Below are 16,215 nucleotides of genomic sequence, written 5' to 3' on the forward strand. Positions count from 1 at the left end.
TCGTAAAGTAAGAGGCAGAGATGTGGAAGAAAGGCGAGGGGACTCCCTGTCTTCGCACCCTGCGGAGACAGAGGCCACCGTAACATCATAGTTGGTGATGCCGTGAGCTGAGCACAAAGGGCGTGCATGACCATGTCTGTAGGTGTGTGTGTGCATGTGTGCGCACTTGCTCCCACGTGGAGGCCAAAGGTCAGTGTTGGATGTCTTCCTCAATTGCTCTCTATTCTCTTTTATTTTTCAACTCAGGGTTTCTCTGTGTAGCCCTGGCTGTCCTGGAACTCACTCTGTAGACCAGGCTGACCTCAAACTTACAGAGATCCACCTGCCTCTGCCTTCCGCATGCTGGGATTAAAGGTGTGCGCCACCACTACCTGGCTGTTTTATTCTTTTTAATTGGAAAACAGTTATGTAAATTTCCCTTGTGTCTGGGTGTTTTGCCTGCCTGTATGCCTGCGCACCACATGTGTGCACTGCCTAAGAAGGCCAAAGGGGGGTTGGATCCTCAGGAACTGGAGTTACAGATGATTGTGGAACCTAGGAGCAAAATCTTGGTCCTCTGGAAGAACAGCCAGGGCCCTGAACCACTGACCCATCTCTCTAGCTCTTCTGACTTTTTGAGGCAGAGTCTCTCACTGAACTTGGAGCTCACTGTTTTGCCTAGGCTGACTGAGCAGCAAGCCCCTGGGGTCCTTCTGGGGTTACAGGCGTAGGCCCTGTGCCTGGCTTTTGCACTGGTTTAAGGATTTGAGTTTAGGCTGCCATATTCGCACAGCAAGTGCTTTAACCGAGTCCCCTTCCTGGCACCGTGTGGAATGTCTCTTGGCACTGCTGTTCTGTGACCATGGTGCTTTCCTTGCTCAGGGCTTTTATTGCTGTGAGGAAACACCACGACTACAGCAACTCTTACAAAGAAAACATTTAATTGAGGGTGGTTCGCTTATAGTTTCAGAGGTTCAGTCCACTGTGATCACGAAGGGGAGCATGGCAGCATGCAGGCAGATGTGGTGCTGGAGCTAAGAGCACTGTGTCTTGCAGGCAACAGGAAACTTGAGGAAAGAGACCTCAGAGCTCACTCTAACAAGACCACTCCTCCTAATAGTGCCACTCCCATTGGGGGTCATTTTCTTTCCAATCACCGCAGTGATTCAGTGTGACAGTTTACTCTCTTATCCCACCGCTATTACATTATATCCACCCACTGATCATCTTTTGGATTGCTGTTGATCAGAGGTGATATTTTGTCTCTTAGGTCATGCACCGGGGGTATTTATTTTTTTCTCAGGAACTGACAGATCCATTAGACTGTCATGTGTGGCAAGCTGAAGATATCCTACTTGGGTACCAACCTGAGAAAGGACACTTAGGATCCAGGGCTGGCCATTATTACCCTTTTATTTGATTTACTGTGATCTTAGCAAAAATTAAAATAGGGCAGAAACCAGAACTGAGAGTTCTCTGCACGTGGTTGAGCTGAACGGAAAGGGATTGTAATACAATAACATTAAAGGTCATTGTCATCGCGACTAGAGCCTCAAGAGCAGGAGGTTGGGTTTGAGCTTTATCATAGCAGAACTTCTGGTCCCCTCTCTGTCTTACAGTGACTCTTCTCTGCTGAAAGTCTGTCCCATGCTTTATGGCTGGCGCATTGTCAGAGTTTTATCTTCAGTGTTCACTCTGTACCCCTGAAAAGGAACTTGGGCAGCAATGATTCTTTCCACTTCATTATGTTTCCGTCTGTTGAAGTTATGCAAACAGTATTAGTTATTACTTTCTCATATACTTATGTCTAAATCTTGCACAAATACATTCACATCCAGAATAGAATATGAAAATTTGACAGTGGTTGAGAAATTAAACTTGACCCTGGGATAAAAGAAAGTTTTAAATTATATACCAGAAGCTATAAGAGTCTCTTTGATTTTCTTTTAAAAAACTTTTTATTATTTATTGGTGTGTGTGTGTTGGGGGGGTATACTTGTACTACAAAGTGGAGTCAGAGGACTTGCAGAGGTGGGCTGTCCACCTCCAATCTAAGGGTCGTGGGAATGAAGCTCAGGCAATCAGGATTGATGGCAAGAGCCTTCACCTGTGGTATCTCTTCAATGGCTCTGTTAGTGCTAAAGCACAGCGGTTCTCAACCTGTGGGTCATGACCCCCGACAAACCTCTATCTCCAAAAATATTTACATTACAACCCATACCAGCAGAAAAATCACAGTTTTGAAGAAGCAGCAAAAATAGTTTTGTGGTTGGGGAGGGGTCACCATGACATGAGGAACTGTATGAAAGGGTCGCAGCGTTAGGACGGCTGAGAAGCACTGCTTTAGAGGAAGAGAATCTTAATTGTTCCCATTGATATTTTTCTCTCACAATCTACAGCTGTCCTTTTAGCTTGCTGTTTAAACTAACTTCTGATTTCTTTTTTCTTTTTCTTTCTTTGTGATGCAAGGTTTCTTTATGTAGCCCTGGCTGTTCTAGAACTTGCTGTGTAGACTAGGCTATTCTTGAATTTATGGTGATCTACCTACCTCTGCCTCCCAAATGCTAGAATTAAAGGCATACACCACACCATGCCTGGAGACTTAGGATTTCTTAAGAGAGAACTGACTTCTCATGGAAGAAAAGTAAAAGCAACATCAAACACTTTCAAGTTTCCAAGCAGACAGAATGTGGAGGAAAGAGGAACTTGGCTAGTCTGGAAGAGCTGGCAGGAGGATGACTTGATTTTTGCCAGTCTGAAGACTTAGGAAGTAAAATTCTGGGCTGTGGAGAAGAGAGGAGGTGGGAGCTGAGGCCCAGACTCCTGAAGGACTGCTGTAGGAGGAAGGGAGACACCGTAAAGCAGGCACCCTAGGTGACAGCTAAGCTTGGAGCATTCTGATTAGCTCTATGAAATCTTAGACCTTGAACTTGGGTTAAGGAGGTCTGAGATTCTAAAGCTCATATCTACTTCTTTGGGGGAAAATAATCTTTCTTATAATCCTCAAATTTTATTTATGAAGTATTCCAAAATTCAGTGTCCAACAAGTAACGAGATGTTGCTGGGTAACCCTAGAAATAAGCAGCTGAAACAAGCTTGCAGCTGGAACAGAGAAACACCAAGAGTTCGTGGGACAGTACGTGGGTGTCTTAGGGTTTCTAGTTCTGTGAAGAGACACCACGACCATGGCAACTCCTATAAAGGAAAACACTTCATCGGAGTGCCTCACTTACAGTCGAGAGATTCAATCCATTATCACATGGTGGGACATGGCGGTGTGCAAACAGACATGGTGCTGGAGTAGTAGCTGAGAGTCCTATAGCTTTCAGGCAACAGGAAGTGGTCTCAGGGTCACATTGAGGGAAGCTTGAGCAAAAGAGACCCAAAGCCCACCTCCACAGTGACACACTTCCTCCAACAAGGCCACACCTCCTAATAGTGTCACTCCCTTTGGGGGCCATTTTCTTTCAAATCACCACAGATGGTTAGTTTTTTGTGTCTACCTGGTACAAACTTAGACATACCTTGTAAGAGAGGCCTCTCAATTAAGGAATTTTCTCCATCAGATTGTCCTGACCAATCCTGCAAGACCTGCTGTGGGAGACACCATTCTAGCAGGTGAGCCTGGCCTGCAGAAAACAGTAGCTGCGAAAGTCATGGGAAGCAAGCCAGCAAGCAGGTTCCTCCATGGTCTCTGATACTGCTTCTGCCTCGAGTTTCCGCTTTGCTTCCCTTGATGACACACTCTAAGCGGTAAGGCAAATGAATCCTTCCCTTCCCGAGTTGCTTCTGATCAGTGTTTTGTTGCAGCATCAAAAGCACACTAATGTAGGTGGTTATCAGTGAACATCCATTTAGGAAGTCAAATGGATCCAGGTACTTCGAGCAGCGTGTCTTTAAGGTAGACATTGGTCATGGATGCGAAACACTGGAGAAGCAGAGGGGAGGGGACACGAGGCTGGATGTGAGGAGTGTGGTCCACTCAACTTAGAAATCCTTAACCAGTATGCTGTCCAGTTTCAGCCACCTAGTATTCTGCACATCCTTCTGTGTAGCCTTAAATTTCTGTTCAGCAACAATACCTTTATTTTTTTATATATATTTAAATATATAAATAGATATGTTTATGCTTCTAACTTTTTTTTTTGGACACAGGAGAAATTCCCCTCAAAGGGAGGCACAAAGTCTTAAGAGCTGCTATTATCTTTATTAGAGTGAATTCTTTTGGTTTTATTTATAGTTAGTGCCTCCTGAATATTCTATAATGCTAACTGTAAAGATCATTACCACTAACGCTTTTGAGCATAAGGTGACAGGGCATGTGGATTTGGAAAGAATAGTAACTCCAGCCACCGATACACAGCACAGCCAGTGGAGAGATCCTGCATAATTGCATCACACTGTGCTCTAACTTCTTTATTTGAGGTTTTTCTTCAGTAGCCAGGATCTTCATTCTGGAAGAGTGGGCCCTTAGCTGAGTTGCTTCCTAACTCTCACTGTTAAACTGGAGAGTTTGATGAGGCCGCCTAGGGAAGCCCTTGGTTCCTCGCAGCCCTGGTGGACCCCTGTGTATAGCAGGAAGCTGATCTGCCTATAACAGTCTCGCTTGTCACCCAGCCAGTACAAGAACCCCTCCCCGTGCACAGTGGAGTGACTTAGAGAGCCCAGTTTACTTAACTATCAGGCTTAACTTTCATTTTACTCAAACCATCTTATGTGCCCCTGTAGAAACATTCTTGATAATAGTACGGGATTCTGTGAGAGAGTTATTAACTGTAATACTGGAAACAGTCAGTCTTATTTTTATCTCTCGAGTCCTGGCTCTGTGTCCTGCAGGAAGAGTGGGGGAGGTGGCAGTTTTTGGTGACTGGTGTGTTTTGATGTATAGGCTTCACATTCCGTATGACAGCACCTCCCTGTCGGAGGGTCTTGTTCCCTTCCTGCCCCAATGGCTGAGTTGGTGTAGGTTGTTATATTGCTTTTTCTTTTTTTAAAGTTAAACACTCCTGGGTAGTTTGTTACCTGGAAAGCCCTGTGAATTTCACAGTCATGTCTCATCGCTACATTGTTGGGAAACGAGTCTCTGATTTGTCAATGGCATTCTCATTTGTGAGGGACACCACAGCTGTAAGATCATATTCGATGATACTGCAGGAAGAGACTTCAGGTTCATGGCCTGAGTGTGATGCTTTTTCCTGATTGTCAACTTGATTGGATCTCAAATCAAGGAAGAGACCTGCCTCTGAGATTGATGATGGAATTTCCATCCTCTAAGCTGAGGGGAGAATGTTCCCCAATGCCCCTCCTCCCCCATAGTGGGCAGCACTTTCTAGTGATGGCCCAGACAAGATTGTCTGAGGAAAAAGCAGCACTGCTTGCTTGCTTACCCTCATTTCTTGCCAATGAGAATATTGGTCCCATCATCCTCCACTGATATCAGAACCCAGCTTCCTCGTCCTTCCCATGAGCCATGATTTTCCACGGCTTCAGCAGCAGACCGGGAAATGTTGAGACATTTACCTTTGTGGATTGATCCAGCCTTAGGATTTAAATCAAAGTCATGCCCTCATCTTGAAATGATCCTTCTTAAGAAGGGGTGGGCCAGCAAGATGGAAGTTTGCAGACAAGCATCGTCGGATTACCCAAGACCTGTTGTGTAAGCCAGTTGAGGAAACCCCCTTTTTTTTAATAAACCCATTCTTTTGGTTCTGTTTTTCTAGAGATCCTGACTAACACATAGGGGAATTATCTATGTCTAGTTGCTGACCCTTGCACTAGAGAGGGAAGCTAATGTAAGTTAGTAGTAACTGCGTAGCTGGTGGTCCCGGGAAGTGAGGCCTCATTGGTGCACTTCCCAGGTTAGGCACTCAGGAGTGCCAGCAGCAAGTTCACACTGGTGAAGGAAACTTGATGCTGTTGAGTTGATGTCTGACTCCCATTTCCAGCCACCTGTCTACTTTCTACATGGGCCTGCTGAGCAGACTGGGCGCCAGGGAAACAGGCTGGCTGACATCATAGGGTCAGTTATCCTCTGGGTCAGCGAGGGTCTTCTCTGCAGTGGTCATCCTTTGATAAACACCTCATGAGACACACATGTCCTCATCGTTTGTGCTCAGTGTGGGAGGCACACTCTGCCTCTCCTCTTACCTTCCGCCGTCAGCTTTCTGATTGTCTCCTTCTACTGGCTGGATTTGTGTGTCACTTTGACACAAGCTAGAGTCATCAGAGGAAGGAGCCTCAGCTGAGGAAATGCTTCCATGAGATCCAGCAGTAAGGCATTTTCTCTATAAGAAGGTGGACTGAGCAAGCCATGGGGAGCAAACCAGTACGCAGCTCCCCTCCATGGCCTTTTCATCAGCTCCTCCCTCTGGGATCCTGCCCTGTTTGAGTTCCTGTCCTGACTTCCTTCAGTGATGAACAGCAATGCTGAAGTGTAAGCCAAATAAATCCTTTCCTCCCTAACTTGCTTTTTGGTCTTGTAGCAATATAAACCCTAGCTAAGACCTTTTGGTGTCTCTGACTGTCAGTCTAGCATGGTAGCCATTGCCCATGGAACCCTGCGGGGTCACACCTCTGGCTGTCGTTGCACCTGTGTGAAGTGTCTACCCAGAAGCACTGATCCAAAGAGTTTTGCCCTCTAAGAATGTTTTTCTCTTCTGTATTTCAAAGACCTTCGGCACAGGAGTGATCGCTGCTGCAGCATATTGTAGTGAACCGTGCACAGCAGGCCTCAAGTTGGCCTTGCTTAGTTCTCAAGGGACTGCGTTCCCCTCCCTGAGTGTGAACTGAGGAAGAGGAAGCTGTTTAGGTGGAAGCACTGAAGATCACAGAGCACACTTCTAGGGGTTTCCATGCCCCTCTGAGACCTGCTCTTACTTACCCTGTGCAGACCACTTCTGTGCAAACCTGGCTTTAGCATGAACTAATACTCAGTTCATGCTATGTAGTCAGGGTTCATGGATCCAGTTCCACAATTGTTAACCAATTTCACGTGGCTCCCGGAGATGCATTTACATTTCTTTTTAAAATTTAATATTTAGTATTTTGTAAACATTTACATTTCCTTTTTTTCTTTAAAAAATTTATTTTGTATGTGTGGGTCCCAGGTCACTTGCACTCCTCTTTGGATCAGAAGTTTGTTTTCACTTTGGGCCCCACTCAAAACAGACACCTTTGAGGGCTCACCGAGAAATGGGTCAAATGGAGCTTTTCTCTTCCAAACTCCAAGGGCTCCTAGGAACATCCATTACTGGTGAGAGTACTGCATGAAACAACTTATCCATCTTACAGACGTATCCTGAGCTACATCCGAAAATACCGGGTCCCTAAACATCAACCAAACTGGCAGGCTTCTACATTTTTATTGGTTTAAGCTCTGTTCTTATGCCAATACCAGTCTGTTTTCAGTACTGTAGCTCTGTAGTAGAGTTTGAAGTCAGGATTGTGATGTCTCCAGAAGTTATTTTATTGTACAGGATTGTTTTGTTTTTTTTTTGCTAGCATGATAAATTCTTTTTTTTTCTCTTTTGCTGAGTCAGCCTTAAATCTTTTTTTTTTTAATTGAGAAAAGGAAATAAACAAGTTTTCACCTCCTCCCAGCCTCCCATTTCCCTCCCCCTCCTCCCACCCTTCTCCCCCTCCCCCCACTCCTTTTCCCCTCCCTCTCCAGTCCAAAGAGCAGTCAGGGTTCCCTGCCCTGTGGAAAGTCCAAGGTTCACCCCCCTCCGTCCATATCTAGGAAGGTGAACATCCAAACTGGCTAGGCTTCCACAAAGCCAGCACATTAAGTAGGATCAAAACCCCGTGCCATTGTCCCTGGCTTCTCATCAGCCCTCATTGTTCGCCATGTTCAGAGAGTCCGGTTTTATCCCATGCTTTTTCAGTCACAGTCCAGCTGGCCTTGGTGAGCTCCCAATAGATCAGCCCCACTGTCTCAGTGTATGGGTGCACCCCTCGTGGTCCTGACTTCCTTGCTCATGTTCTCCCTCCTTCTGCTCCTCATTGGGACCTTGGGAGCTCAATTGATACTTGTCGTATGAACACCACATACAATGGGATATTTTCCTTGATCTTGGCTGTGAACCTGGTGCTATAGCTGGAGCTATTTACACAGCTCTATGTAGCATTGTTTTAGGCACTTTGGAACTCTAGTAGTTTTAGAATTGATTTCTCTTTCAGCAAAACATTATTTCTTTGTCAAAAGAAATTACTGTATTTTCTAAAGCATGAACATCCTGTAGCAGGTATGGTTTGATTTGTAACATGTGCCAAATACTTCAAAGAGCATAAATTATTAGGAAATGTATACATATTTAGAATTAGTTGTCTGCTGTTCTCTACAATGAGAAAAATGTAGTAAAGAAAACCAAGTAAATCACTTTCAATAAAGATATAATTCTGACATATATTTAGGAAAATGATAAAAATTATGGAACCGGCTATTTGTCAACAAACCTTTAAAATATTTGTTCAGTCTAAACTTTTTATCCTAATTACAAATCTTGGCACTGAGACCACGTAAATGGGAGGGACCCTGCTTTTCAAAGTTAGAGCTGGAGTTACAAACTTATATGAGCACCATTAGGTTCCGAGTGCCTTGTGCTTCTGAGGTTGCTTTCTCCTTAAGGAAAAAAAAAAAGCTAAGCAAATAGGTAAACCTTTGTAGAGAGTGGTTGTGCCTTCTTTTTGTATTTTATACAGTTAATCTTCCGAAGCCTGGTACTATTTGCCTAATCATACGCTATGTAGCCATGTGCAGACTGGAGGGTTAGAGACGATGTGATAACGTCAAGTGGTTATTCTTTGGGCCATACGAGTGTGTAGGTTTTATATCAATATCAGTTCGTGTTTTCGAAACTTCATAGTGTTTTCCCGCTAGCAAAGAACTGTCTCTTTTACTGAGAAGAGAAAAAAAACCCCTGCTTATAAATGAGGCCATTTTGCATATTAATTAGGAACCCTTTGAACTCTAAGAATAAAATCTGTTAACTCTTTGGATATGGAACAAGTATGCATTCAAGGGCATTAGCTTTATGCTAATAGCTAGACAAGCTTTACATTTTTCTTTGCTTTGTTTGCATTTCCTAAAGATAATTTAATGCAAATAATCCATCCATATGCCGTGTGGAGCGTGGCGGATGGTGTTCTTATAGTTAAGATTTTATCAGTGCTTCCGTTATAAATCTCTATTACCCATGCTTTATAATTTAATTGAAAAAACTCACTGCAGGCAGAAATCCAACACTGAGAGTTTCGGGCTGAAAGGCAATATTTCTCTTTTAAAAATTGCCTCCTCTATTTAATTTCATAGTTAATGGAAATGTAAGAAGTTTTCTCCTGGAGCTGCTTCTGAACAAAGCCAAACAGATCACTGTCTACAGCTGAAATCACTTCTAAGTGAAAGTACTCGGGGTCTTATTATTGGCCTAGTACTACAGTGTTTAGCCAAATTAAAAAAAAAAAACAAAAAAACAACTGAATCTGTTTATCCTTCCTCTCTCCCCCTGTCCCCCACATACAAGGAGAACAAGAAAATTCTGTCTAGAGGAGATGTCTAAAAAAATGCATGTTAAATCCATGGGCTGCGTGGTACCTCTTTGTTAGGTTTCCCCAAGCACACTCGACTCTGTTCAGTGGGTCTGAGCTCCAGCTGGGGAGTCTGCCCTTGTCAAAGTGAGAGAGGAAGGGGGCAATAGGGCAAGGGGATGCGTGCTCCAGCATTCTTTATCTGCCATGTAAGTGTTCATTCTAACCTTATGCTTCAATTACCTTGACGGGATCCCAGGGTTAATTAACGGGCGGACCATTTCTGCTGCCTTACACGGTAGAATTGAGAGGATCAGGTTTTTGAAACATGGTGGTTTTGCCATCAGCTTTTGAACCCCAATCCTGTAGTGTGGAAAGGTTAACCTGCCAGCTAACTTGCGCTCTCCAATCAAGCCTTCACTGCGGTTGTAGCGAACCCATGGAGAGAAGGAACTGAGTGAGAACGAGACGCACTATTTCCCTCAACCCACCAACCTTTCTGTTTAATTTTTACTTGTAATGCTGCACGTGAAATATATGCTGTGGGTTCTTAGCCTTAAGTAACCATGGGAACTTGCTTAAATACTGCTCCTCTCTGCCTATGGATGGTACTTTTTTTTTTCTCAATCAGTTGTCTTGACATCCTAAGAAAAAACCTTGAAGAAAATAATACAAGCACCTTTTATGACATTTTGCAATTTGAAAGACGCATTAATATACATATTTTATTTTGGAAAGAATTTGCCAATGTCATAAATAATGATGTTTCTATTTTAAGAGAAAATAAGCCAACAGGATTAACTGAGGAAAAACCATCATGGACGCTCATGCTCATTCTTAATGATTTAAATTTGAATTGCCTTTGTCTTTGCTATCTTCAGAATATCTAGCACTAACAGTTCCTGCACTGAGGGTTTTACCTTTTCTGTCAAGCTGGATCCTCACAGAATCTTCCTGCTCGACAGGCAGGTCCCATCTCATTGACAAACCTGGACACAACTGCTCAGATGCCTGAGAAAGAGTAAGTTAAGAGAGGATGCAGCTTGCTAAGGATCCTGGGTAAACAAGTGGCCCTCAGCATTCTCGGTCTAGCTTCAGTCTTGGGGTCTTTGTCCAGGAGCTAAGTGGTTTCTTACTGCTTTTGGGATGCATTTTTTAAGTCTGGGCAATAGAGTGTAGTAAGATATGGAGTCTATTCTTCTCATACATGGTTGGAGTAGTTTATAAGTGATAAATTTTACTTCTTTCAGCTTTGATGCTGGGTAGTCTGAGCTCAAGGCACCAATAAATTTGGTTTCTGGTGAGGGTTTACTCTCTGCTTTCAAGATGGCCACTCATTGCTCCATCCTTCTGTTGCCACATGCTCTGGCCTTCCATGGCAGAAGGATCGAACGGTTGGTTTACTCAGAAGCCCCTTTCCTATGAGTTTTAATTCTATTCGTGAGGACAGTGATCTCACGACTTAAAGTCTTCCCAAAAGATCACACTTCTTAATACTATCACCATGGGGATTGAGTTTACATGTGATACTAGAGAGACATTTAAACCATCGCAGACACTGTGACCAAAATGCTTTTACTTATGTGACAGCCATCGTTAGCAATTGTACAGGAATTTACAAAATTTCTATGTCTAGTTCTTAGTTTATATAATTTAATAACAAATAAATAGTCACAAATGCCGAAGCCTAGAAGAGATTCCTGTACCGCTGCTTGTCTGCTTCCACACTGCCGTGTAAAGGCAGTTTTGTCAGTGAAATGGGAACCACATCTTCATGAAGTGTCTGTAAGGCTTAAATTTGATAACATGTATAAAACACACAGTACAGCAACTATCAGTAGTGGGTATTCAAATTTTAAATCATTAATAATGAATATAACTGATGGCTCTTCTGTAATCACTGTGGGCCACTGTGGAGATGCCTTTCTTTTGTTTAAAAGCAATGCATGTTCTTTTAGAAAATAAAACAGTATGAACTACAAAGGCAGTAGTGTAACTGGCCTGGCAGAGACGAAGACATTCTCAAGGGGTACGTGTGGCCCTCAATCTGAGTATCATACTGTTGAAACAATGGACCCTAAAAAAAAGGCATTTCCCCAGGAACTGCATGCAAGCTGAAGGAAAGCCTAGTCAATGGGGAACTTGCCTTCTGGAAAGGTATTTCACACAGTTCCAGCGACTTCTCAGAGCGCCTGCAGATGAGACCGGAGGCCAGACAGTGATGAGTCGGGGCTGGCAGGACCACACCTTGACTGGGACTGCTCAGGTGTGCATATTCCCCGGCCACTGTGTAAACTTTGATCTCATGTCAGGGCCCAGAAGATGATGTGGGGAAGTCACTGGATTTCTCTGGCCCTTTTGTCTATGTGGCTGCACTGAATAAGTCTTTTATTCTTTCTATGATTAATTTGACTCTTTTAATTGGCTTATTGAGGATAGGTTGCTAAAGCTGTCTAGGGGCACAGGCCTGTGACCTTTATGTTTGATAACAGTAAGAACAATAAGGTAGAATTAGTTTAGCTCTTCCATACCCTATCATATAAGCTGCCTCCACTATCTTAATGAAACAGAGGTTCAGGGGCACTGAGTAACTTGACCAAGATTACTATTTATACAGCATTATTACTCTGTATGATTGTGGATTAGTCTTTCTTTAAAACATATGGTTGTGGGTGTGTGTCCCTTGAAATTTTTGCATATTTTGTTCACAAGGTGGACGTGTGTGCCAGAAATGGCCAGCTCCCACAAACTGTCCCATGCTTTGCTAGGGGATTGGTTCATGGTTGACCACGTGACCCATGCCTGCCCAGTCAGTGGCATTTTCTGGATCATTTTAGTTGAAATTGTGTATTTATTTGTGTGTGGGCATGCCTATGTGCACGTATGTGTATGTACGTGTGTATTTAGGGTGTGTATTTCACGGTCTGTGTGTGAGCTCAGAGGACAACCCTAGGGAGCCAGTTCTCTCCTTTTACCATGTGGGTTCAAGGGATCAAGCTCAGGTCCTTGGGCTTGAGGCAAAAAACTTAACATGCCGAGTCCTCTCCCTAGCCTGTTATCATTGTTCTAACTTGCATTTCTATTTAGTATCAGAAGGCAATGGGTTGATTGCCTACGGTTTGGTGGGTGAAAATCTTATGACTAAGTGCTTTCCCCCAGGTCAGTTTTTTTTCTTTAATGATTTATTTTATTTAGTCAACATTGATTATCTAGAAACAGATGAAAATCTAGATCTGGCTGATGCCGGGACCCTGAGCTTTTCTTCTAGCCTTCTTTGGAGATAACTGCCAGTGGGTTGATAGTTTTAGTTTTCATTAAAAACACCTAAACAGATATCTGCTCTATGTGAATGTTTAAACCTGTTACCTATAGAAGTCTTTTTTTTTTAAAAATTTATTCCAAGTTGACTTTACTAATTTGTGTTTGCCCCTATGTGCATGCTGAATATCCTCCATTGCCTCTTCCTGGGCATCTTAGTTCTCCTCCATGCACACATTTTCGTCTCCTCTCTCTGTTAGTGTCTGGGAGGCTGGCCTGGAAGCACAGGTTCCTGCCTTTTAGACTATGGTCCAGCTGGAGAGTATTGCTTCTCCTGGCTTTCCCTAGGAAGCTGTTGAGGGCTTCTCTTGACTGGAGGTCACAGATCATGGAAGATGAGCCTCTCGTCTCAGCTTTCCTCTTCTGCTTGTCGCAGGGGACATGGCACCGCCCATGGTTGTCGCTCTCTGAATGCATAGCCTCATGAATCCATCTGTGTAAATGCTTGTGTGTTTACCAGACTTGAGTGTGCTCTTTGTTCCTGTCTGGACTTTGAGTAATACTGTTTGTATCACAGTGTCTTTTTCCTCCACATTTCATGTCAAGATATGGCATTACCCATGTTTTTAATCATTTCAATTCTCATGAGGGGAAAATAACATCTTGTTTTAATTTATATTTCTTTGATTATTATTGAGTTTGAACATCTGTTCATATGTTAATTGGCCATTTGCATATTTCTGTTAATTGCTTGTTAATATTCTTTGCCCATTTTTCTTTTGGGTGATCTCTCTTCTTTTTCGATTCACGTTATGAGTGGAATATTTTCTCTTAATATAGCTCCCGAAGGACTGCTGTTACTTTTAGTGAAAATCATTGATTTTTTTTAATATTTTGCTGTTTATTTCTGTGCTAATGGATCTTATTTGATTCTCTTGGATTTTCTCATATCATCTGAAAAGAGTGTTTTGATTTGATCCTTCAAGACACTGCCAGACCACAGTGGGATTATGGAAATCATTAGGCAACGGAGTGTTATTGGGGGTCCTTGTCTATTCCTGGCTAGTTCTTCCCAGAGTCTGACTCACAGAATACCGCAGTAGGGAGCTAATAACCACTGTTCCCCCAAAGCTCAGATTACTGGGAAAGCACTGAAGAACCTTAGAGAGAGCCAGTGCACAGGAATGTGTTAAAGACTCTGAGGGCTGCCTTGCTGTTTCTGCCCTTGCCTAATCTAGCTGTGCTACTAAGATTTATGCGGTACATCATCAGCTCAATATTTGCATAGGTCCTGCAGGGCCAAAGTATAAACAAAAAATGTTTTTGCAGTGACATAGCTGAACTACTATGGTTTTATGCAAAAAGTCTGACTGATGTTCTGCCTGTTCACAGTGCTGATTACTGCAGAAGCGTAAGCTGAGATGGCTCACGTTCCAGGAATCACGTGCTTCATCCTACACTTGGGTTTGTTTTCCCTTCCAAAGAAGCACTGAGATGAAAAAGCTGTTTGCATGAAAGCAATAAGAATACATACCGTTCCTGATCCTTTATCTTTTTCTTCTTCTCTTTCTCTCTGTCTCCCTCTTCCTCCTTCCCTCCCTCTCTTTTTCCCTCCTTCCTCCACTTCCTCCCCCCTTTCATTAAAAAAACCTCAATAAGTAAAATCCTCATCAACGGGGTGTGGAAAGATGGCCCAGTCTATGAAGTACTTGCTTGAGGACCCGAGTCTGATCCCCAGCACCTCTGTAAACATCTGGGCGTGGTAGTGAATGTGTGGGGGAGGTGGAGACACGAGGATTGTTGGGGTTCACTGCCTGCCAGTCTAGCCAAAATGGTGAGTTTCAGGTTAAGTAAGAGATACTGTCTCAAAAAATAAAGTGGGGACCATAGAACAGTGGTTCTCAACCTGTGGGTCATGACCCCTTTGGGGATTGAAAGACCCTTTCACAGGGTTCACCTAAGACCACCAGAAAACACAGATATTTATATTACAACTTATAACAGTAGCTAAATTACAAAGTAGCAGTAAAATTAATTTTATGGTTGGTGGTCGCCACAACACGAGGAACTGTGTTAAAGGGTCTCAGCATCAGGAAGGTTGAGAAGCGCTGCCATAGAGGAAGGTACCTGGCTTTGACCTCTGGCCTCCTCACACGCTTGCACACCTTTGTGCACACATGCACCCCCTGCCGAAGGACACTCCGTGAGATAAACATCTCTGATGGTTGACCTCTGAGGTATACACTAAATTCTCACTGCATAATTCTGCAGTCATTGACACCCCCAACCCATTAACTAGTAGGCTTCAATACTCCTTTCTTGTATGGACACACTTCCTTCTTAATCGCCTTCTCCCCTTTCTTCCCCAATTTCCTTTCCTCCTCATTTCTGTCCTTCTAGAGCGTGCTCAGTTACCTCCAGAAAAATCTGTCACCGTCATGGCTCCTTTTACAATTGAACTGTAAGTTAGAAGTAACTCTTGTCATTGGTTTGTTTTTTGAGACAGGGTCTCACTATGTAGCCTTGAGTAGTCTTGAAATCGTGGAGATCTGCCTGCCTCTGCCTCCTGAGACCTAGGATTAAGGGTTTCTGCCGGTATACTCTGCTCTTACCATTGCTGATAGGAACACGGGTAACAGAGCTTGGTATAGGGTGGTGGCGTGTGATGCCACCACACAGGCAGTGGGGGAAGTCCAGCATGCGTGTGAAGCCAGATTGGGTCACACAGGACCTTAACAAAACAAAACAAAGACCAGGATAGGAAGGTTATTAAGAAAATTAGAGCTGAAATATGGCATACCTGTAATAACCAAAGGAGAAGGTTCTTGTCTGTATTAATTATTTGCTATTTGAAATTGGACTTTGTATTAAAAATATAATATAGGACTCAGTGACTATGGACACTTGCTGCTTCAAGCTGGTTCAGCTTCCAGCATCTATGTTGGCGGCTCACAGTCACCTGTAACTCCAGCTCCAGGGGATCAGATGCCCTCTCATGGCTTCTGCATGTTTGTTTGCCTATGTCCACCTAATCCGTTCACAGATTCATACACAAAATTAAAAATAAAACGGTTAAAGATGTAGTATATATATTAATGGACACATAACACTGTATATATTTATGGGTTAAGCGCAATATACAGTAAATGTTTACACAGTGATATCAGATCAGGGGAATTGACACGCCAGTTACCCTAGCCATTAATATTTCACTGTATTGGAAATATTCCTCTCTACCGGATATTGCAAAATTTACAGTTAATTGCTGTCACCCATATTTACTCACTGTGCCACAGGATTTTCGATGGTCCTATTCCACCAGCTTTTAACTTCCACATTTAAGTGAGGATATTCAGTATTTGTCTTTCTGGGGGGCTCATTTTTAACCACGTTGTTAGAATTCAAGTGAAATTATGTCCCAATGCAGAACTGGTGGTGGGGACATCCTGCAAA

The sequence above is a fragment of the Microtus pennsylvanicus genome, chromosome 7 (assembly GCF_037038515.1).
Source record: "Microtus pennsylvanicus isolate mMicPen1 chromosome 7, mMicPen1.hap1, whole genome shotgun sequence".
In the NCBI taxonomy this organism is placed as follows: Eukaryota; Metazoa; Chordata; class Mammalia; order Rodentia; family Cricetidae; genus Microtus; species Microtus pennsylvanicus.